Source organism: Salvelinus fontinalis, chromosome 6, assembly GCF_029448725.1.
Source record: "Salvelinus fontinalis isolate EN_2023a chromosome 6, ASM2944872v1, whole genome shotgun sequence".
Classification (NCBI taxonomy): Eukaryota; Metazoa; Chordata; class Actinopteri; order Salmoniformes; family Salmonidae; genus Salvelinus; species Salvelinus fontinalis.
The window spans coordinates 41,302,701-41,324,147 of NC_074670.1; positions in this window are offsets into that span (position 1 = coordinate 41,302,701).

Here is a 21,447-nt window from a genome sequence, read left to right on the forward strand (position 1 = left end):
AATGGTGTTTAACATGATTTCTGAATGACTACCTAATATCTGTACACCACACACAAATATATGTAAGGTCCCTCAGTCGAGCAGTGAATTTCCAAGACCCAGGAGGTTTTCCAAAGCCTCGCAAAGAAAGGCACCTATTGGTAGACAATAAATATCCCTTGGTGAAGTTATTAATTACATGTTGGATGGTGAATCAATACACCCACTCACTACAGAGATACAAGAGTCCTTCCTAACTCAGTTGCCGGAGAGGAAGGAAAACGCTCAGGGATTTCACCATGAGGGCAATGTTGACATTAAAAAAGTTAGAGTTTAATGGCTGTGATAGAAAAAAACTGAGGATGGATCAACAACATTGTAGTTACTCCACAATACTAACCTAGCTGTTAGCTAACAAGGAAAGTTAGCTACCTGGAAGCCACCGGTTTCTTCTTGTATTATAAAGTGTTCTAGCTTGTATGGACATTGATTTGCTAACAGTAATTAACAGTTTCAACATTTCTACACACCTTATTCAAGTATATTAACTTCTGTTTCGCATGAGTGGGGAGCTAACATAATGCAGCCCAGACTCCCAGTGCAGGCTAGCAATGAGTAAGTGGAGCAGGCACTATAATAAGAGGCCAGCTGCACTGATAGACAGGATTCATCCGTGAGACACATTTGACAGAAATTCTAGTACCAAACTGTTTTTCATGTTCTAGTATCAAAAAAGTACAGAAGTTGCAGTACACAGCGCGACACCACTTTCTTGCCTTACTATTCACACTCGTCCATTCATGTGTTCAATTAGCTTGACCCTCTGCCATGGCTGCATTTTTTATGTTAATGATTTGTGTGATCCCTTGTCCTTCCCTTGCACTGGGTTATTTATAACTGATTTTGGATTCACCATGGCCCCTTAGCAATCCGCTTCACTCAACTCTGACTCACAGCAGATTTCAGCAGAACATAGAGGAGGGAGGCAGAGAGGCCTCTCGTATATTTCCGGGTTGCTTTTGTTCCTCCGTTGTACAGATGTAACTGGTTTCCTTCAAAAACTAAACTATTCTTAAAATGTTACAGGTACCATGAGCTGGCTATGAATATGAACAGTACAGAGGCATATTCCAGTTTTTAGGTTTGTGGGTTATGAATAATGTGCTGCATATTTGCAATATATTCATACAAAAACTCCTGCTTTCAAACAAAATGTATATTTATGAAGAAATGTAGAGGATGTCAGTACAACCAGCCCCAAAGTGCATCAGCCATGTTGTTATCCAATGTCCTCTGTTAGGCTTACGTGTATGTTTGTCGAGCAAACCATTTTGTGGTTTATTAGAGAGAGACGACATGACACTGGTGCATATTTACAGTCCAGTGAATGACCAGGTGCTCAGCTTAATCACAAATTGTATTGTCCTATTCCCTGGAAACTTGTGCAGAACCATGTCTGTCTGTGATGCAAAATGTTGGAAGAATTCTCACATAGAGACATCACCTAAAGAACTGACTTGGCAGTTAGAACATACTGGCTGATAATCTGTATAAAAAAAGATTCACAGAATTCTACAAACACACAGAAAAACTAAATAAATAATTAATTAATTGATTTAATGTGTGAATAAAAATGCAGATAAAATAAGGATAGGGATATGACCTGACCAATATTTACCTATCGCTTGCACTTTAAAATAATTACTACGCCCTAGTTGCCTGTTTGTTTCCACACATCTGAGGAGACACTGATTACGTTTTTTTCTTGAAAGTGTTTCTTCAAGCTGGAAAAGAGTTTGCTAATTACTTATTTAATTGCCTAACAAGGAAGATTGAGGTTGGTAATTAGCAATGGGGAAACTATAAGATAGGTGATCCTACACAGAACAAATGTTTCTGTATAAAAAATAATCGGTGCTCATAAGTAGATCTGAGTCCTATTTAATTCTCAGGGCTTCATTTGAGTGACATTCAGGATGAGTTGATGGACAGAGAGAGCGGGCGGTAGGAAAATAGCAGCAGATATTATGCCTGGGTTTGACAGTATGAAGCAGTGACCTGAGTCCTGGAGAGGGACTGAAATATCACATTTACATAAGTATTCAGACGTTTTGCTCAGTACTTTGTTGAAGCACCTTTGGCAGTGTTTAAAGCCTCGAATCTTCTTGGGTGTGACGCTACCAGTTTGGCACACCTGTATTTGGGGAGTTTCTTTCATTCTTCTCTGCAAATCCTCTCAAGCTCTGTCAGGTTGGATGGGGGGGCGTTACTGCACAGCTATTTGCAGATCCCTCCAGAGATGTTAGATCGGATTCAAGTCAGGGCTCTGGCTGGGCCACTCAAGGACTATCAGAGACTTGTCCCAAAGCCACTCCTGCGTTGTCTTGGCTGTGCTTAAGGTCGTTGTTCACCCCAGTCTGAGGTCCTGAGCAGGTTTTCATTGAGGATCTCTCTGTACTTTGCTCCATTCATCTTTGCCTCGATCTTGACTAGTCTCCCAGTCCCTGCCGCTGAATAACATCCCCACAACATGATGCTGCCACCACCATGCTTCAACATAGGGATGGTGCCAGGTTCCTCCAGACATGATGCTTGGAATTCAGGTCAAAGAGTTTAATCTGCTGTAATCACTGCCAAAGTTGCTTTGACAAAGTACTGAGGAAAAGGGTCTGAATACTTATGGAAATATAATATTTCTGATATTTTTTATAAATTTGCAAAAATGTCGAAATAACGTTTTTTGCTTCTTGATTATGGGGTATTGTGTGTAGATTTCTATATTTTTTAACAATTTTAGAATATGGCTGTAACGTAACAAAATGTGGAAAAAGTAAAGGGGTTTTACGAATTTCCGAAGGCACTGTATATGTATAGACGGACCAGGTAAGAGCCCGTTCTGTTATAGACAGAAGCCTGTGACATGACAAACCAATCAGGACTCATCTCTCGTTATTTCCAAACACTCCATTATCTCAGGCAATCATGACAAGAAGGGAAGGATTCTGTCTTTCTCACTGTATAGCTCAGTGCTTGCTCCTTGGGTCAACTAGGATGAACATTTTTATTTTTATTTACAGATCCCATACAAGTTTGTAATGGAGGCATATTATATTTTACATGTTCAAAAAGGCATTGCTTTTGGCAAAAAATAAGAATATGTGACTGACCGGCTCAAATCTTAGTCTTATGTAGCAAAATTTCAAATTATGTTTTTTTACATTGGATAAAAGTAGAGACTCAGAGCTAAAACATGTTGTATCATATACTACAGTTGAGGAACAATGGGAAAGTAATTTTGCTTTGAAAGTTTAGAAACTTGTAAACTTACTTCTGAGAAAATGGCCTTTGAATGTTTTGGTACTACTATTGGAGAGCCCTTCACTGTCGACACTAATTCAGCATCGTTCACACCCTCTTAAGCTTTAGCCCCAACCATCTCTTTAAGGGTTGATCCGAATGTACTAAAAACAGCACTCGAGCACCCAAGCTAACTTGCTAGCTACTTCAAGACATCTACGTGAGAGAGAACAGCTCACTGAACATTACTTGCCCTAGTAGGCTGTTATGTTATCAAGAGCGTTGGTGACTGCAACTTTGCTGTCAGAATGTCCATTCGTAAATTCAGAGCGTTTTGAACGTTCTGACCTCACAACGGCAGTGAAGCACCCAAGCTAACTGGCTGACATTGGCTAGCTTGCTAGCTACTTCCAGACACAAATGAGAGAACAGCTCACTCTTCCAAGGGTTGTTTTTATTTATTTTTACTATTTTCTACATGATTAAATAATAGTGAAGATATCACAACTATGAAATAACTCATATGGAATCATGTAGTAACCAAAAAACTGTTAATCAAATCAAAATATATTTTATATTATAAATTCTTCAAAGTAGCCACCCTTTGCCTTGATGACAGCTTTGCACACTCTTGGAATTCTTTCAACCATCTTCACCTGGAATACTTTTACTTTTACTTTTTTTGCACATTTTGGCTGCTTTTACTTTTACTTTTTTTGCACATTTTGGCTGCTTTTCCTTCACTCTACGGTCCAACTCATCCCAAACAATCCCAATTGGGTTGAGGTCGGGTGATAGTGGAGGCCAGGTAATCTGGTGCAGCACTCCAGAAGGTGAGTTTAATAATAATAAAAGTCAGAATAAACAAAACAGTGGCCTCCCGAGTGGTGCAGCGGTCTAAGGCACTGCATCGCAGTGCTTGAGCCATCACTACAGACCCACGTTCGATCCCGGTCGCACCCGACCATGGGAGACCCATGAGGCGGCGCTCATTTGGACCAGCGTCATCTGGGTTAGGGGGGATTTGGCTGGCTGGGATGTCCTTGTCCCATCGTACTCTAGCAGGGCACATGCACATGGGCACATGCACGGTGACTTCAGTCGCCAGTTGTATGGTGTTTCCTCTGACACATTGGTGCGGCTGACTTCCGGGTTAAGCGACCAGTGTGTCAAGAAGCAGTGTGGCTTGGCAGGGTCGTGTTTCAAAGGACGCATGGCTCTCAATCTTCACCTCTCCCCAGTCTGAACGGGAGTTGCAGCGACGGGACAAGACTGTAACTACCAATTGGATATCACAAAAGAATAAAGAAAATCAGATGAAGCGTACGGAACGAGACATAACCAATAGTGCCTGATGACTGAGGTTACTGAGGGCTAAAGAAAGGGAGAGTAATCAAGGTGATGATGAGGTCCAGGTGCGAATAATGATGGTGCCAGGACCGGTGGTTAGGAGACCGGCGTCGAGCACTGGAGAGGGGAGCTGGATTGGGTGTGACAACTACACATACAAAGTTGCCAATGTCTTTGCATCTATAACAGGCCGATAGGCTACATATCCTATATATTTATATTATTTCATATTGAAATTAATTTCATGTTCAGTAATTTATAGGCTACACTGGCTACACTGTCTATTATTTTTGCATCAATATATTTCATGTGTAACATGTGCGCAATGATGTGCCAAATGAATCTGTGATTAAGTGCATTATTATAGGGTAAGCATTAGATTAATCGGCATCAATATTTGCAGCCATTATTTGGGTGATAATATCTCTCTCGGAGATTGTCTGTTGTCGGTATTGTGAAATAATTCTAATGTTAATTAAGGTAAGATTTCAATGAAAAATCTGATCAGAGAGCAGCTCTGCCTTTCTTTCGATCTTATCGGTATCGACACCTACTCCAACGACACACTTAGCAAACATTCTTTCTGCGTGGTGATTGGGAAAAGCATGTTACATCGTCGGCCGTTGTGGGAAAGATGCATCGTTAAAACACTCGTAAGCCTAAGTTCTATCGGGAAACGGGGCCCTGCTCCTGGGCAGGCTAACTCACGGCTAACTCCACTTAACCTGAATGAAATTACTGATCCGAGAGTTGAGGACCAATTAAATCAGATTCCCTCCCTCTTGAGTCATTATTCCCTTCATTTGAGGAAGACGATTGATTAACTTCTCTAGGATAGGGGGCAGCATTTTCACGTTTGGATGAAAAGCGTGCCCAGAGTAATCTGCCTCTTACTCAGTCCCAGATGCTAATATATGCATATTGCATATTATTATTAGTATTGGATAAAAAACACTCTTAAGTTTCTAAAACTGTTTGAATCATGTCTGTGACTATAACATAACTTATTTGGCAGGCAAAACTCAGAGGACAAACCATTCAGATTTATTTTCTTTGAGGTCACTCTCTTTTCAATGTTTTTTCATTGGGAATCCAGATTTCTAAGGGACCTTCCTGCAGTTCCTTTCGCTTCCACTTGTTGTCAACAGTCTTTAGAAATTGGTTGAGGTTTTTCTTTTGAGAAATGAAGAAGTACCCGTGTTCAAAATGAGGCTCCAGTGAAGTGTACTGTTTGTTAGAGGCACGTGACCAGAAAGCATGCTACACATTGTTTTCCTCCGGAATTGAACACAGATCATCCCGTCTTCAATTTTATTGATTATTTACGTAAAAAAATACCTAAAGTTGTATTACAAAAGTAGTTTGAAATGTTTGGACAAAGCTGACAGGTAACTTTTGAGATATTTTGTTTGTGCAAGTTGGAACCGGTGTTTTTCTGGATCGAACACGCCAAATAAATGGACATTTTGGATATATATCGACGGAATTAATCTAACAAAAAGACCATTTGTGATGTTTATGGGAGTTCCAACAGTAGGAGCTCGTCAAAGGTAAGGCATGAATTATATCTTTATTTCTGTGTTTTGTGTCGCGCCGGGAGGGTTGAAATGTGATGGTCTGTGATTGTTAGCTGGGGTGCTATCCTCAGATAATAGCATTGTTTGCTTTCGCCGTAAAGCATTTTTGAAATCTGACACGTTGGCAGGATTCACAACAAGTGTAGCTTTAAATGAGGCAAAGGACTGCTTCTACCAGTAACTAGATGAGGCCCTTCACCACATCCCCAGGAATGACAAGATCTTTCTGCTGGTTGACACCTGATCGACTACTTGATAGTGATACCTTCTGACACTAATGATGTTCTTCTGACACGTGCCATGAGTGGTGCCATAATGGACAGATCACTGTATAATACTGGCTAAACTCCAGGTGAGAATAGGTACCCCCAAATGCTTGCAGAAGTCCAGTATGAGGTGTCTGTATTGTACCATGCATGAGAAAGCTGCAGCAAGGGACGAGATCTATTTCTCTCTCGCTGGAAGGCTGAGGGAGACTGAGCCTCTTCTGAGTGCAGAGGAGTCCATGAAGAGGGCATCTATCAGCTCAGTGCATCTATCAGGCAGTGGTCCATTCCATTGGCTACTGAGGTAGGAAACATCAGGACTGCTTTGATGAGAACTCGGACACCATCACAAACTTACTGGATAATGTGCAAAGTACGAAGAGCTACTCTCAACAGCCTCACATCTGCTACCCTCCACCAGTAATGGCATGCATCACGCAAGGAAGTGCATACAACCTTGCATGCTCTGCAGAATGAATGGTGGATGAATAAGTCACAGGAAATGCAAAATTATGGCAACAAAAACAACATGCACAATTTCTTCAACTCAGCTAAAACTATTTATAGCCATAGAAGTTGCTCCATCACCCCCCTGAAAACAGCTGATGGTCTGACTCTCTTGAAGGACCAAAACCAGATCCTGATGAGGTGGGCTGACCACTTTGAAGCACTACTCAATCAGCGCTCTTCTACAGAACACCATTCCCCAAGCTTTCAAGAGGTGTTATTAGCTATTCGTTCCCTCAAGAACAACAAGACTCCTGGCGCTGACAGCATCCACAATTTGGCTTCAGAAAGAACAGGAGTACAGTCGACATGATATTCACAGCACTGCAACTCCAGGAGAAGTGGCGTGAAAAACATCAGGACCTTCCATGACCTTTGTTGACCTGTCCAAGGTCTTCCACAATTTGAGCAAGGAACTACAGTGGTTATTCCTTTAAAAGTTGTGGCGTACTGCAGTACAGCTTGTGGGGTGCCGTAGAATTCTATGGCACGTTTTTTATGTGTCAGCCATTGTTGCCAGAATGACGCAATTTACCACAATCTGCCACCATTTACCACAAACTGTTGAGACATGAGCTCAACTTTTAAAGGAAGAACCATTGTGTTAACCCTCGCAAGGTTGCAGGCCCAGGCGGCATCCCCAGCCGCGTCCTCAGAGCATGCGCAGACCAGCTGGCTGGTGTGTTTACGGACATATTCAATCAATCCTTATCCCAGTCTGCTGTTCCCTCATGCTTCAAGAGGGCCACCATTGTCCCTGTTCCCAAGAAAACTAAGGTAACTGAGCTAAACGACTACCGCCTCGTAACACTCACTTCCGCCATCATGAAGTGCTTTGAGAGACTAGTCAAGGACCATATTACCTCCACCCTACCTGACACCCTAGACCCACTCCAAATTGCTTACTGCCCAAATAGGTCCACAGACGACGCAATCGCAAACACACGGCACACTGCCCTAACCCATCTGGACAAGAGGAATACCTATGTGAGAATGCTGTTCATCGACTACAGCTCAGCATTTAACACCAGAGTACCTTCCAAACTCGTCATCAAGCTCAAGACCCTGGGTCTCGACCACGCCCTGTGCAACTGGGTACTGGACATCCTGACGGGCCGCACCCAGGTGGTGAGGGTAGGTAACAACATCTCCACCCCACTGATCCTCAACACTGGGGCCCCACAAGGATGCGTTCTGAGCCCTCTCCTGTACTCCCTCTTCACCCACGACTGCGTGGCTATGCACGCCTCCAACTCAATCATCAAGTTTGCGGACAACACTACAGTGGTAGGCTTGATTACCAACAACGACGAGACGGCCTACAGGGAGGAGGTGAGGGCCCTCGGAGTGTGGTGTCAGGAAAATAACCTCACACTCAACGTCAACAAAACAAAGAAGATAATTATGGACTTCAGGAAACAGCAGAGGGAGCAGCACCCTATCCACATCGACGGGACAGTAGTGGAGAGGGTAGTAAGTTTTAAGTTCCTCGGTGTACACATCACGGACAAACTGAATTGGTCCACCCACACAGACAGCGTTGTGAAGAAGGCGCAGCAGCGCCTCTTCAACCTCAGGAGGCTAAAGAAAGTCAGCTTGTCACCCAAAAGCATCACCGGGGTCATAACGCATCACCGGGGGCAAACTACCTGCCCTCCAGGACACCTACACCACCCGATGTCAAAGGAAGGCCATAAAGATCATCAAAGACAACAACCACCCGAGCCACTGCCTGTTCAGCCCGCTATCATCCAGAAGGCGAGGTCAGTACAGGTGCATCAAAGCAGGAACCGAGAGACTGAAAAACAGCTTCTATCTCAGGGCCATCAGACTTTAAAACAGCCTCCACTAACATTGAGTGGCTGCTGCCAACATACTTACTCAACTCCAGCCACTTTAATAATGGAAATGAATTGTATGGGCTTATTTCTATTAGATATACAGTATATAAATCATTACCTATTAAAACCTCTTGTCGCTAGGGGTCAGATTTTTTATTTTATTTTTTAATAACGTTCCCAAGGTAAACGGACTATTTCTCAGGTTCAGATCGTAGAATATGCATTTAATTTACAGATTAGGATAGAAAACACTCCGAAGTTTCCAAAACTGTCAAAATATTGTCTGTGAGTATAACAAATTTGATTCTGCAGGCGAAACCTGAGAAAATCTAACCCGGAAGTGATTATTATTATTATTATTATGTTTCCTGGCCCGTCTTTCTTCCATTTAAAGGGGTATAAACCAGATTGCTTTTCCAATGGCTTCCTCAGGCTGTGATCAGGCTTTAGACATAGTTTCAGGCTTTTATTTTAAAAAATTGGTGACATTTTTCAAAACTAGTCAGGAGTCCTCTGATTAGTTCCTGCGTGCGAGTGGGGTAGCTCCCTATTTTCTTTTTCTCTCTTATTGAATAGGTTACGGTCCGGTTGAAATATTATCGATTACGTTTGTTAAAAACAACCTGAGGATTGATTATAAAAAACATTTGACATGTTTCTAAGAACATTACGGATACTTTTTGGAATTTTCGTCAAACGGAACGAGGCTTTGGTTTTCTGAACATAACGCGCAACCCAAATGGCGTTTTTTTTGTTATAAAAGTAATATTTATCGAACAAAAAGAACATTTGTTGTGTAACTGGGAGTCTCGTGAGTGCAAACATCCGAAGATTATCAAAGGTTTTGGTATATTTCACTTGTGATTGCGAGATTATAAATATTTTTTGTAATATTTCCACCCTGCAATTCAGCGGTTGTTTAGGAAAATGATCCCGTAAAATGGATCTGTAGCGCAGAGAAAAAAGGTTGTTTTGATTATTATGAGGAATATAATAGATTTACATATGTGTAGGGGGTTGATACATTAGGGCAAATCAGGTCTGTGATAATGACTTAGAAATGTCAAACTTTAGTCTTGTGTCAGGTGAACTGACAGCTTTGGTCTGACAATTTAGTTCAAGCATTTTACTTATAAAAATAAATATCAAAGGGAGCCTTGAACAATTAAACAATACATTAACTGCAACATATTGGCTAAAGCAATTCCAATCACGAATGCATTCACCTGTTTTTAATATTGGCTGTACTATTATTTCATGTGTTGTTTTTTTCTGGTGCTTTATTCTATTCGGTAACATTCCAGTCTCACAGCAACTAAAATAAATCATTATATATAGTCATATACATATAATCATAAGAAGTGTGTTCTTTCTTTCCTTATCTTTACTGTCACACCCTGATCTGTTTCACCTGTCCTTGTGATTGTCTCCCCCCCACCCTACAGTGTCGGTTATTATCCCCGGTGTATATATCCATGTGTTTCCTGTCTCTCTGTGCCAGTTTGCTGTTTCCTGTCTATCTTGTTTGCCAAGTCAACCAGCGGTTTTCCTTGCTCCTATTTTTTCCCGGTCTCTTTTGGCTCTAGTCCTCCTGATTTCGACCCTTGTCTGTTCTGACACTGAACCCGCCTGCCTGACCACTCTGCCTGTTATGTCTTCAAGCATGCCTATCCCCTTGCACTGTTTGGACCAGGATCTGGTTACTGAACCCCTGCCTGGCCTGACCTCGAGACTGCCCTTTGTCTTGTACTGTTTATGAACTCTCGCCTGTCCCCGACCTACCTTTTGCCTACCCCTTGGATTAATAAATATCGGAGCTCAACCATCTGCTTCCTATGTCTGCATTCGGGTCTCGCCTTTTGTCCTTATATTTACAGGGTTAATTCCGCATCTGTTACAGGGTTAAAACAGAAACAACTTAAAAGGTTAACAGTTTAGTGGTTAAGGTTAGGGTTATGGTTTTGGGAAGGCTTAAAATAAATATTTGTTAAAATATTTTGTCATTAAATATGACAAGCTATTACCATAAGGTATCATCAGTATTCATACTATTCTCAAAGCTTGCTAGTGCATTGAGAACTGCAGTGGCACAAATCGAAGTCGATTTCTAGAGATTAGTCTCTGCTCCTTCCCTCGCTCAGATGATTGACCACAGCATTCACACCTAGCCAAGCTATTAGACTATCCTTTTGTAAATTAATGGGAGTGTGACTGTTTCTGTCCAAGAGTCTCTCTCCGTTCGCACTATGGAGTAATGCATTGGGCAAGAAAATCAGCTGGTGGGTGGTCATGAGAGAACATGGGTAAATACAATGGTGAAATTACATTTGATTTTCTAAAAATACGATACTTGTGCCTTACAGCCCTACATTGTTTTAGCTTTATTTGTCGGCAAATGAAATAAAACGTAGGATTTTTGCAGCCCATATTCCATTTTGGGAATTGTTTATTTAAGTTTCTATAAAACAAATATTATCTAAACAATGGAGTTGAGAGTGAACTTGGGAATAAACAATTGCGCAATTACACTTGACATGAGGACTGACGATAAAAATAAAAAAAAAAGTTTCATTGTGTCTTACAGACCATTACTTAAAACAAATAGTGGGTGCTCGTGGAGAGGGTGGAAACCAACAAAGAAAGGGACAGTTCCAGCTCAAAACAGCAGATACAGGTCAGCTATTGTGAATTTCGTGTTGATTGCCTCTTTTGTTCGAAGAGGCCAGGCTTGCCTTGGATGCAAGCAAACCGCCTACTTTTCACCTGGTAATTGTGTGGTTTCAAAGGATAAAGCGTCACCTACAGATAGATTTGTGGTGTCAGAGAGAAGCCAGCTGCGAGCCTACGACCATGTACGGTTGAAAACAGAGATGAATGGACTATTTTTGAAGATATTGTTTTAGTAGTTTTATTTGTTAACAAAAATTATATGGCTCTTTAGAAGTGATTTGGCTTGTCAATGTGCGGTATAGCATTGTGAAAAAAATATAGATATATTGTTCTTATTTCATGGCATGGTCGCTTTTTAGCCAAATATTGAATGGACACGCAGACAAAATAATTCATGCAGGAAAAGAGGAATAATAGCCTAATTTTGTCATAAAAACAATTAGGCTAAATAAATGTATGTTATTTTGTTGGTTAACGGATTGGCTCTTGGAACTCATAAGAGGTGGCTTCTTTCTTTAAAGAATTGACCGTAGAGCTCCGAGACAGAATTGTGTCAAGGCACAGATCTAGCGAAGGGTATCCCAAAAAAATATTCAGCATTGAAGGTCCCCAAGAACACAGTGGCCTTCATCATTCTTAAATGAAAGAAGTTTGGAACCACCAAGACTCTTCTTAGAGACCAAGACTCTTCCGCTTGGCCAAACGGAGCAATCGGGGGAGAAGGGCCTTGGTCAGGGAGGTGACCAAGATCCCGATGGTCACTCTGATAGAGCTCTAGAGTTGCTCTGTGAAGATGGGAGGACCTTCCAGAAGAATAACCATCTCTGCAGCACTCCACAAATCAGGCCTTCATGGTGGAGTGGCCAGACGGAATCCACTCCTCAGTAAAAGGCACATGAGAGCCCACTTGGAGTTTGCCAAAAGGCACCTAAAGACTCCCCGACCATGAGAAACAAGATTCTCTGGTCTGATGAAACCAAGATTGAACTCTTTGGCCTGAATGCCAAGCGTCACGTTTGGAGGAAACCTGTCACCATCCCTACGGTGAAGCATGGTGGTGGCAGCATCATGCTGTGGGGATGTTTTTCAGCGGCAGGGACTGGGAGACTGGTCAGTACCGACGGAAAGATGAACGGAGCAAAGTATAAAGATATCCTTGATAAAAACACGTGCTGCAGAGCGCTCAGGACCTCAGACTAGGGCGAAGGTTCACCATCCAACAGGACAACGACCCTAAGCACACAGCCAAGATAACGCAGGAGTGGCTTTGGGACAAGTCTCTGAATGTCCTTGAGTTGCCCAGCCAGAGCTCAGACTTGAACCTGATCGAACATCTCTGGAGAGACCTGAAAATAGCTGTGCAGCAATGCCCCCCATCCAACCCGACAGAGCTTTTAAGGATCTGCAGAGAAGAATGGGAGAAACTCCCAAAATACAGCTGTGCCACGCTTGTAGCGTCATACCCAAGAAGACTCGATGCTGTAATAGCTACCAAAGGTGCTTCAACAAAGTACTGAGTAAATTGTCTGAATACTTATATAATGTGATATTGCCGTTTTTTTATATATACATTTGCAAGAACTTTAAAAAAAAACTATTTAATAAATTTATTAATAAAGCTGTAGTGTAACAAAATGTGAAAAAAGTGAAGGAGGTCTGAATACTTTCCGAAGGTAGTGTAGGGGGGCTATCACTCTTTCCACACTGTGGTAAATAAAGCCAGTTTGTTATTTTATCATTTTTTCTTTCTTTTTTTAGCCTTGTTTAATAAAACATTGTCAACGGAAGCATGTGTCCCATTGTGCATCAAAGGCACATCTGCTGCAGTGGAATCCGCGGTGTCACACACAGCTCGGGGGCAGGAGGTAGGACACACCTTTCCCCTCAGGGAGAATGCACAAAGGGGAGCACAATGAGTCCCTGGTACAGGGTGGTGTACCCTGCCAGGGCTGGTAGTAATGGCTGTGCTAGGAGGACTACACCAGCCATGCCAGCCTATCTAGAAAAAATTACTAGGCAGCTGCTGTAATCTCAGCATGCTATCTGCCTTAATTAAAATGCGATATATTCAAAGATGCAATAATCTTCACTGTCTTTCACAATGGAGATCATTAGGATATGTTTACATCAAACTTCGCTCTTTGGGGTTCATTCTCCACCGATGATGCATGGTAGAGAGTATCAGAGAATGGCTTTAATTTTCCTCATGTTTTGGAGGGATTATGGCTGTGCCTCTTTTCATCTGCAGCATCTGTTCAAACCGCCTTCCCTCTAGTGCTTAAGAACTGTTATGATTCAACAGACAAAGTCAGAAACACAATACCACCAGAACAAAACATTAAAGTGACAACACCACCCAAAACAAAACATTAAAGAGACAACACCACCCAGAATAAAACATTAAAGTGACAACACCACCCGGAAAAAAAGGTAGGGACAACACCACCCAGAACAAAACAGTAAAGTGACAACACCACCCAGAAAAAATGGATGCAGTTGGAGAAGGACTCTATAGGCTTTAGTCGTGTGGCTGAACATTCAAGGGGTGCAAAAATTTCAGAACGTCTTTTGCAAGTGAGAAAAAGTTAGTGTAGTGTGAGTATACAGTGCACCTCAACAAACAGTACAGTAAGTGATGATCATTAGTTTCATTGATGAGAGAAACTTCCATTCATTCAGAGTACATTTGTACCTCACAACCTGGAATCGGTCTTATGTAACAAAATTTGAATATATATACACTGCTTAAAAAAATAAAGGGAACACTTAAACAACACAATGTAACTCCAAGTCAATCACACTTCTGTGAAATCAAACTGTCCACTTAGGAAGCAACACTGATTGACAATAAATTTCACATGCTGTTGTGCAAATGGAATAGACAAAAGGTGGAAATTATAGGCAATTAGCAAGACACCCCCCAAAACAGGAGTGATTCTGCAGGTGGTGACCACAGACCACTTCTCAGTTCCTATGCTTCCTGGCTGATGTTTTGGTCACTTTTGAATGCTGGCGGTGCTCTCACTCTAGTGGTAGCATGAGACGGAGTCTACAACCCACACAAGTGGCTCAGGTAGTGCAGATCATCCAGGATGGCACATCAATGCGAACTGTGGCAAAAAGGTTTGCTGTGTCTGTCAGCGTAGTGTCCAGAGGATGCAGGCGCTACCAGGAGACAGGCCAGTACATCAAGAGACGTGGAGTAGGCCGTAGGAGGGCAACAACCCAGCAGCAGGACCGCTACCTCCGCCTTTGTGCAAGGAGGTGCACTGCCAGAGCCCTGCAAAATGACCTTCAGCAGACCACAAATGTGCATGTGTCAGCATATGGTCTCACAAGGGGTCTGAGGATCTCATCTCGGTACCTAATGGCAGTCAGGCTACCTCTGGCGAGCACATGGAGGGCTGTGCGGCCCCACAAAGAAATGCCACCCCACACCATGACTGACCCATCGCCAAACCGGTCATGCTGGAGGGATGTTGCAGGCAGCAGAACGTTCTCCACGGCGTCTCCAGACTCTGTCACGTCTGTCACATGTGCTCAGTGTGAACCTGCTTTCATCTGTGAAGAGCACAGGGCGCCAGTGGCGAATTTGCCAATCTTGGTGTTCTCTGGCAAATGCCAAACGTCCTGCACGGTGTTGGGCTGTAGGCACAACCCCCACCTGTGGACGTCGGGCCCTCATACCACCCTCATGGAGTCTGTTTCTGACCGTTTGAGCAGACACATGCACATTTGTGGCCTGCTGGAGGTCATTTTGCAGGGCTCTGGCAGTGCACCTCCTTGCACAAAGGCGGAGGTAGCGGTCCTGCTGCTGGGTTGTTGCCCTCCTACGGCATCCTCCACGTCTCCTGATGTACTGGCCTGTCTCCTGGTAGCGCCTGCATGCTCTGGACACTACGCTGACAGACACAGCAAACCTTTTTGCCACAGTTCGCATTGATGTGCCATCCTGGATGAACTGCACTACCTGAGCCACTTGTGTGGGTTGTAGACTCCGTCTCGTGCTACCACTAGAGTGAGAGCACCGCCAGCATTCAAAAGTGACCAAAACATCAGCCAGGAAGCATAGGAACTGAGAAGTGGTCTGTGGTCACCACCTGCAGAATCACTCCTGTTTTGGGGGGTGTCTTGCTAATTGCCTATAATTTCCACCTTTTGTCTATTCCATTTGCACAACAGCATGTGAAATTTATTGTCAATCAGTGTTGCTTCCTAAGTGGACAGTTTGATTTCACAGAAGTGTGATTGACTTGGAGTTACATTGTGTTGTTTAAGTGTTCCCTTTATTTTTTTGAGCAGTGTATATATCTTTTTTTACATTAGATGAAAGTAGAGACTCAGAGCTACAAAATGGTATATCATACACTGCATTTAAGGAGCAATGGGAAAGTAATTCTGCTTTGAAAGTTGATCAACCTGTAAACTCACTTTTGATAAAATCGCCTTTGAATGTTTTGCTATCTGGTGAAGAGCTCTCCTTTGTCTACACCCGTTCAGCATTGTTCACGCCCTCTTAAGTTTTAGCCCCACCCATCTCGTTTCACTCTCGAAGCGCACACTTGACACTCTGGCTGATGATTTGTTTACCTCTGGATAACAAGAAAACAGTCTAACCAGCTCCGCTGGCAACAATTTTATTATGCTTTTTTGCAGACGCTTACTGACACGGCCATATTCAACGGGTGTTGTACACAACATTAGCTAACCAGCTAGCCAGCCAACGTTAGCACAGTGCTGGGAGCTAACCAATCATGTTCAATGTTAGCTAGCTAATTAGGCTCTAACTAGAAAAGCAAATAATACCGTCAGCTAGGGAGCCAGCCAGATAACGTTAGCTAGGTAACAGTACACTTTAGCTTGAAATGAAACCACTTTCTGTCAAAATGTAAAAACGTGTAATATCTGAAAATGTAGCTAGCTAACTATAGACTATCTTACCAGTATACATCATTATACATGGACATGTCTCCCTGTCAGGAATGCCATGCCACAATTGCCCTTACATTCAAGATGTAATCTGGAGACAGGTGTTTTCTCCATATCTTTAGCTATCATACTCTAATTCCACTGATTTCAAAACTTGATCCTCCAGAAAGTGGAGAGCAACACTTATGCAGCTCCACTACACAATACATTTTTTCAAAAGCCGCGTCCGACAGGATTACCAACACAGATTGACGAGCTTCTATGACAGACCAATCCTCTCTCCTCTCTCGGCATGTGCAGTCCAGTATCAGTATTTACAGATGGCATACAAGTTTGTTATTAAGGCACATGAAAGTTCACATGTTCAAGAAGGCATTTCTGTCCCCCAAAAATATTTTGGAAAAAAAAAAATTATTACGTTCAAACAGCTGTCCTGTGAAGTCGTGACTTGCGACATACGCCTAGCTACCTGAAATGGGTCACATATGAATAGAAATGAAATATTTAGAAACTCATTAGAACAAGCCTTGAAGTGATGTTCTATAAGTTATTTGCAGGTTGGTGGGTAGCTGCAATGACTTTCAGACTATTCTGCTATAACCTCACATATAATAAATATGCAAATGTGAATTAATATAGTCATTAAATATGAATTCGACTGGGACATTTTTAGAGACATAGCCACATGCTATAACATTCGTTGGAGAGAAGCAGCATTATAGGAGCCAGAGAGTAAAACGGATGAATGCCTTTATTTTGCCACCACTGTAGCTCTCCACCCTGCCACCGCCCAGTGATGGGACAAATTGGAGGGACATATTTAGATGAGGAAGTACGTCGGAGTACTCCCTGTGTGACAGTTCAGTCCATATCTCAGCAATGCAAATGAGTGAGAAATTAGGTTATGCTGCAGTTCACTGTAGGAGTGCCATTTTGTCAAAGTGGCTAGAGAAGACACAATGCGTTCCGTTCTCTGCAAACAAAGCACCGGCCTGCCAACTGGCCAGTGATAGAGTTGCAACACTCCTCAAACTTTACAACACAAACAGACACCACAGCAAACTTTTCCAATTCCCTAATTCAGCTCCTAGTGTCCTTAACTTTTTTTAATATGTGGGCTTAAATTTTTTCAATATTTGCTGACATTTGAAAGCGATCTTGTTTTGTCCCTTTAAACATCTCTAACGTCTTCAGAGGAAACAACAGATGTCCAATGATTATTCTGTGACATTACCATGAAAATGACAGGATTAGTATTCTTCCTCAGCTTTTCTCTGGACTCTAGAGAACCATGTCTGTGTACTTTCAGGTTAAGGAAGAACAGTCGGAGCAAGGCCGAGACTTCTGTTTGTATCCGACTTTCTCATCATTGCGATGACTGAGGCTGTCAGTTTTTTTCTTTCTCTCCTTTGCCTCCCTATGCTTGCCTGGAGTTCACTGGCCTCTCTCCCTTTTATTTACTCTGTGAAGTATCTCAGCACTCTACTGTTAACTTTCAAAACTTTACCATTGAATGTTATCAGAAGAGTTTGCAAAGGTAGTATCCCTGAGTGCCGTCGGGGTGTATTTCCATAAACTGAAATGCACGAAAGCGAGAGTAGGGAACTCACAAGGTGAAAGAACAGGTATCTCTTATTATTAACTTAAACCAAACTGAGAGCTAGAGGAGAGAGTACAGCAAAATGGGGGAGGCAGGGAGAAACTGGGGGGTAGGAGAGGCAGACACCACCGACCAAATTTTGCCTGAACAGCCAAAGACTTTTACCCCCTACCCACTATATCAATTTTGTCTTTGTCACATGGGCCAAATACAACAGGTGTAGACCTTACAGTGAAATACTTACTTACAAGCCCTTAACAACAATGCAGTTCTAAGAAAATACCTAAAAAAAAGTAAGGGATAGGAAAAACAACTAATTAAGGAGCAGCAGTAAATATCAATAGCGGGGCTATATTCAGGGGTTAGCGGTTCAGAGTCAATGTGTCAATGTGCGGGGGCACCGGTGTCAAGGTAATTGAGGTAATTATGTACATGCAGGTAGGGTTATTAAAGTGGCATAGATAACAACAGAGAGTAGCAGCAGTGTGGGGGGATGCAAATAGTCTGGGTAGCCATTTGATTAGCTGTTCAGGAGTCTTATGACTTGGGGGTAGAAGATGTTTAGAAACCTCTTGGACCTAGACTTGGCACTCCGGTACCGCTTACCATGCGGTAGCAGAGAGAACAGTCTATGTCTAGGGTGGCTGGAGTCTTTGATAATTTTTAGGGCCTTCCTCTGACACCGCCTGGTATCAGAGGTCCTGGAAAGCAGGAAGCTTGGCCCCAGTGATGTACTGTGCCGTACACATTACTCTCTGTAGTGCCTTGTGGTCGGAGGCCAAGCAGTTGCCAAACCAGGCGATGATGCAACCCGTCAGGATGCTCTCGATGGTGCAGCTGTAGAACCTTTTGAGGATCTGAGGACCCATGCCAAATGTTTTCAGTCTCCTGAGGGGGAATAGGTTTTGTCGTGCCCTCTTCACAACTGTCTTGATGTGCTTGGACCATGTTAGTTTGTTGGTGATGTAGTCGCCAAGGAACTTGAAGCTCTCAATCTGCTCCAATACAGCCCCGTCAATGGAAATGGGGGTGTGCTCGGTCGTCCTTTTCCTGTAGTTCACAATCATCTCTTTGTCTTGATCACGTTAAGGGAGAGGTAGTTGTCCTTGCACCACACGGCTAGGTCTCTGACCTCCTCCCTATAGGCTGTCTCATCACTGTCATCAGCAAACTTAATGATGATGTTGGAGTTGAGCTGGCCGTGCAGTCATGAGTGAACAGGGAGTACAGGAGGGGACTGAGAACGCACCCGAGGGGCCCCCATGTTGAGGATCAGCGTGGCGGATGTGTTGTTACCTACCCTTACCACCTGGGCGCGCCCCGTCAGCAGGTCTAGGATTCAGTTGCAGAGGGATGTGTTTAGTCCCAGGGTCCTTAGCTTTGTGATGAGCTTTGAGGGAACTATGGTGTTGAATGCTGAGCTGTAGTCAATGAATAGCATTCTCACATAGGTGTCCCTTTTGTCCAGGTGGGAAAGGGCAGTGTGGAGTGCAATGGAGATTGCATCATCTGTTGTTGCGGTATGCAAATCGGAGTGGGTCTATGGTTTCTGGCATAATGGTGTTGATGTAAGCCATGACCAGCCTTTCAAAGCATGTCATGGCTACAGACATGAGTGCTACGGGTCGGTAGTCATTTAGGCAGGTTACCTTAGTGTTCTTGGGCACAGGAACTATGGTGTTCTGCTTGAAACATGTTGGTATTACAGACTCAGACAGGGAGAGATTGAAAATGTCAGTGAAGACACTTGCCAGTTGGTCAGTTTATGCTCGGAGTACACGTCCTGGTAATCCATCTGGCCCAGCTGCCTCGTGAATGTTGACCTGTTTAAAGGTCTTAATTACATCCGCTGCGGAGAGCGTGATCACACAGTCATCCGTATCAGCTGATGCTCTCATGCATGTTTCAGTGTTACTTGCCTCAAAGCGAGCATAGAAGTTATTTCGCTCGTCTGGTAGGCTTGTGTCATTGGGCAGCTCTCGGTTGTGCTTCCCTTCGTAGTCTGTAATAGTTTGCTAGCCCTGCCACATTCGATGAGCGTCGGAGCCGGTAAAGTACGTTCCGATCTTAGTCCTGTATTGACGATTTGCCTGTTTGATGATTCACCGGAGAGCATTGCGGGATTTCTTATTAGCTTCTGGGTTAGAGTCCCACTCCTAGAAAGCGGCTGCTCTGCCCTTTAGCTCGGTGCGGCACCGGGATCTTTTGCCTCAAAATCTATAAATCTCAACCGTAAAATTCCCAACCAAGATTTCTCTAAACAAAGGACATATTTCTCTGCTTTGTAGAGCATGTGTTTCCCTCTGCAGTCCCCCCATGAATCAAGCCTTGTATGATTCTCCCAGCTCCAGCTCAGTGCAATAATGACTGATTTACTAACTCTACTAACCCACAGAGGGAAAAGACAGACGCCAACGTGGCTCCGCTTCCACTCATTGGTTCTGCCCCTGAGAGCTATTATTGTTTTGTTACATCATTTGTTATGAGTGATATGCAAATGTTCTTGCACAATGATTAATCTGCCTTCCATTTGGCCTGTTTTACTTATAATTTTTTTGTTTTGTTATAATACCGAAAATGTTCTTATGTACTGATGTATTAGGTATGGATGGAAGATTTATGCATCGTCATTGGCTTTTAGATTGGTATGGTGGTGCTGCAAGTTGTTTTATAGATTTTCCATATTTCTCATTTTTTGTGACAAGTCTCTCCAAATGGGTTTCATATAGGGGGGTTGTATCGCTGATGTACAGAACGCAAATCAAAGTTGGTTTGACACAGCATTCTGTCTGTAGGCAGGCCTCATAAAACAGAATCTACTTGCTTCAGCAAAGTATTTCACTACATGCAGTCATTTTTTAAGACCAAATTGACAGTCTCGGGGGTCTTTGAACCTGTCCTTACAGCAATTTAATTGGTTCATTTGGCACAATAACGTTCTGTCATACCACTGCTCCTGTACAGTATGCTGACATGTGATACAATGGGTCACAGACATTGTCACTGTTGATCTTAGAGTTTCAGTAGTTTCAGTTTTAATTTGTCTGAAATCATTTGAGTACTTTGTAGCACCACCACTTTCTATCAGATCACTGGTACTATACAGTACGCAGATATGTGACACAATAGGTTACAAACAATGTCACTTTCAAACTAAGTTTCAGTGAGAGTGTCAGTTTTTATTTGCCTCTGAAAACATTGCAGCACCAAGCTACTGTATCTAAATATGAATTGGAAAACCAAACAGGGAAAGATCCTCTAGTTGGCAAGAATACAGCAGACAACAAGTGATAGGACTTTGAGCATCCTCCCCTGGTTCTATACTCATTAAAAACGATTAAAATGTTCTTGCAGAGTTTTCTGAGCTCTGGCCAATGAACAGAGCTTCACTCTGGGACAGCTTCCCTCACTTTTATTTCCCTTTTCAGTAG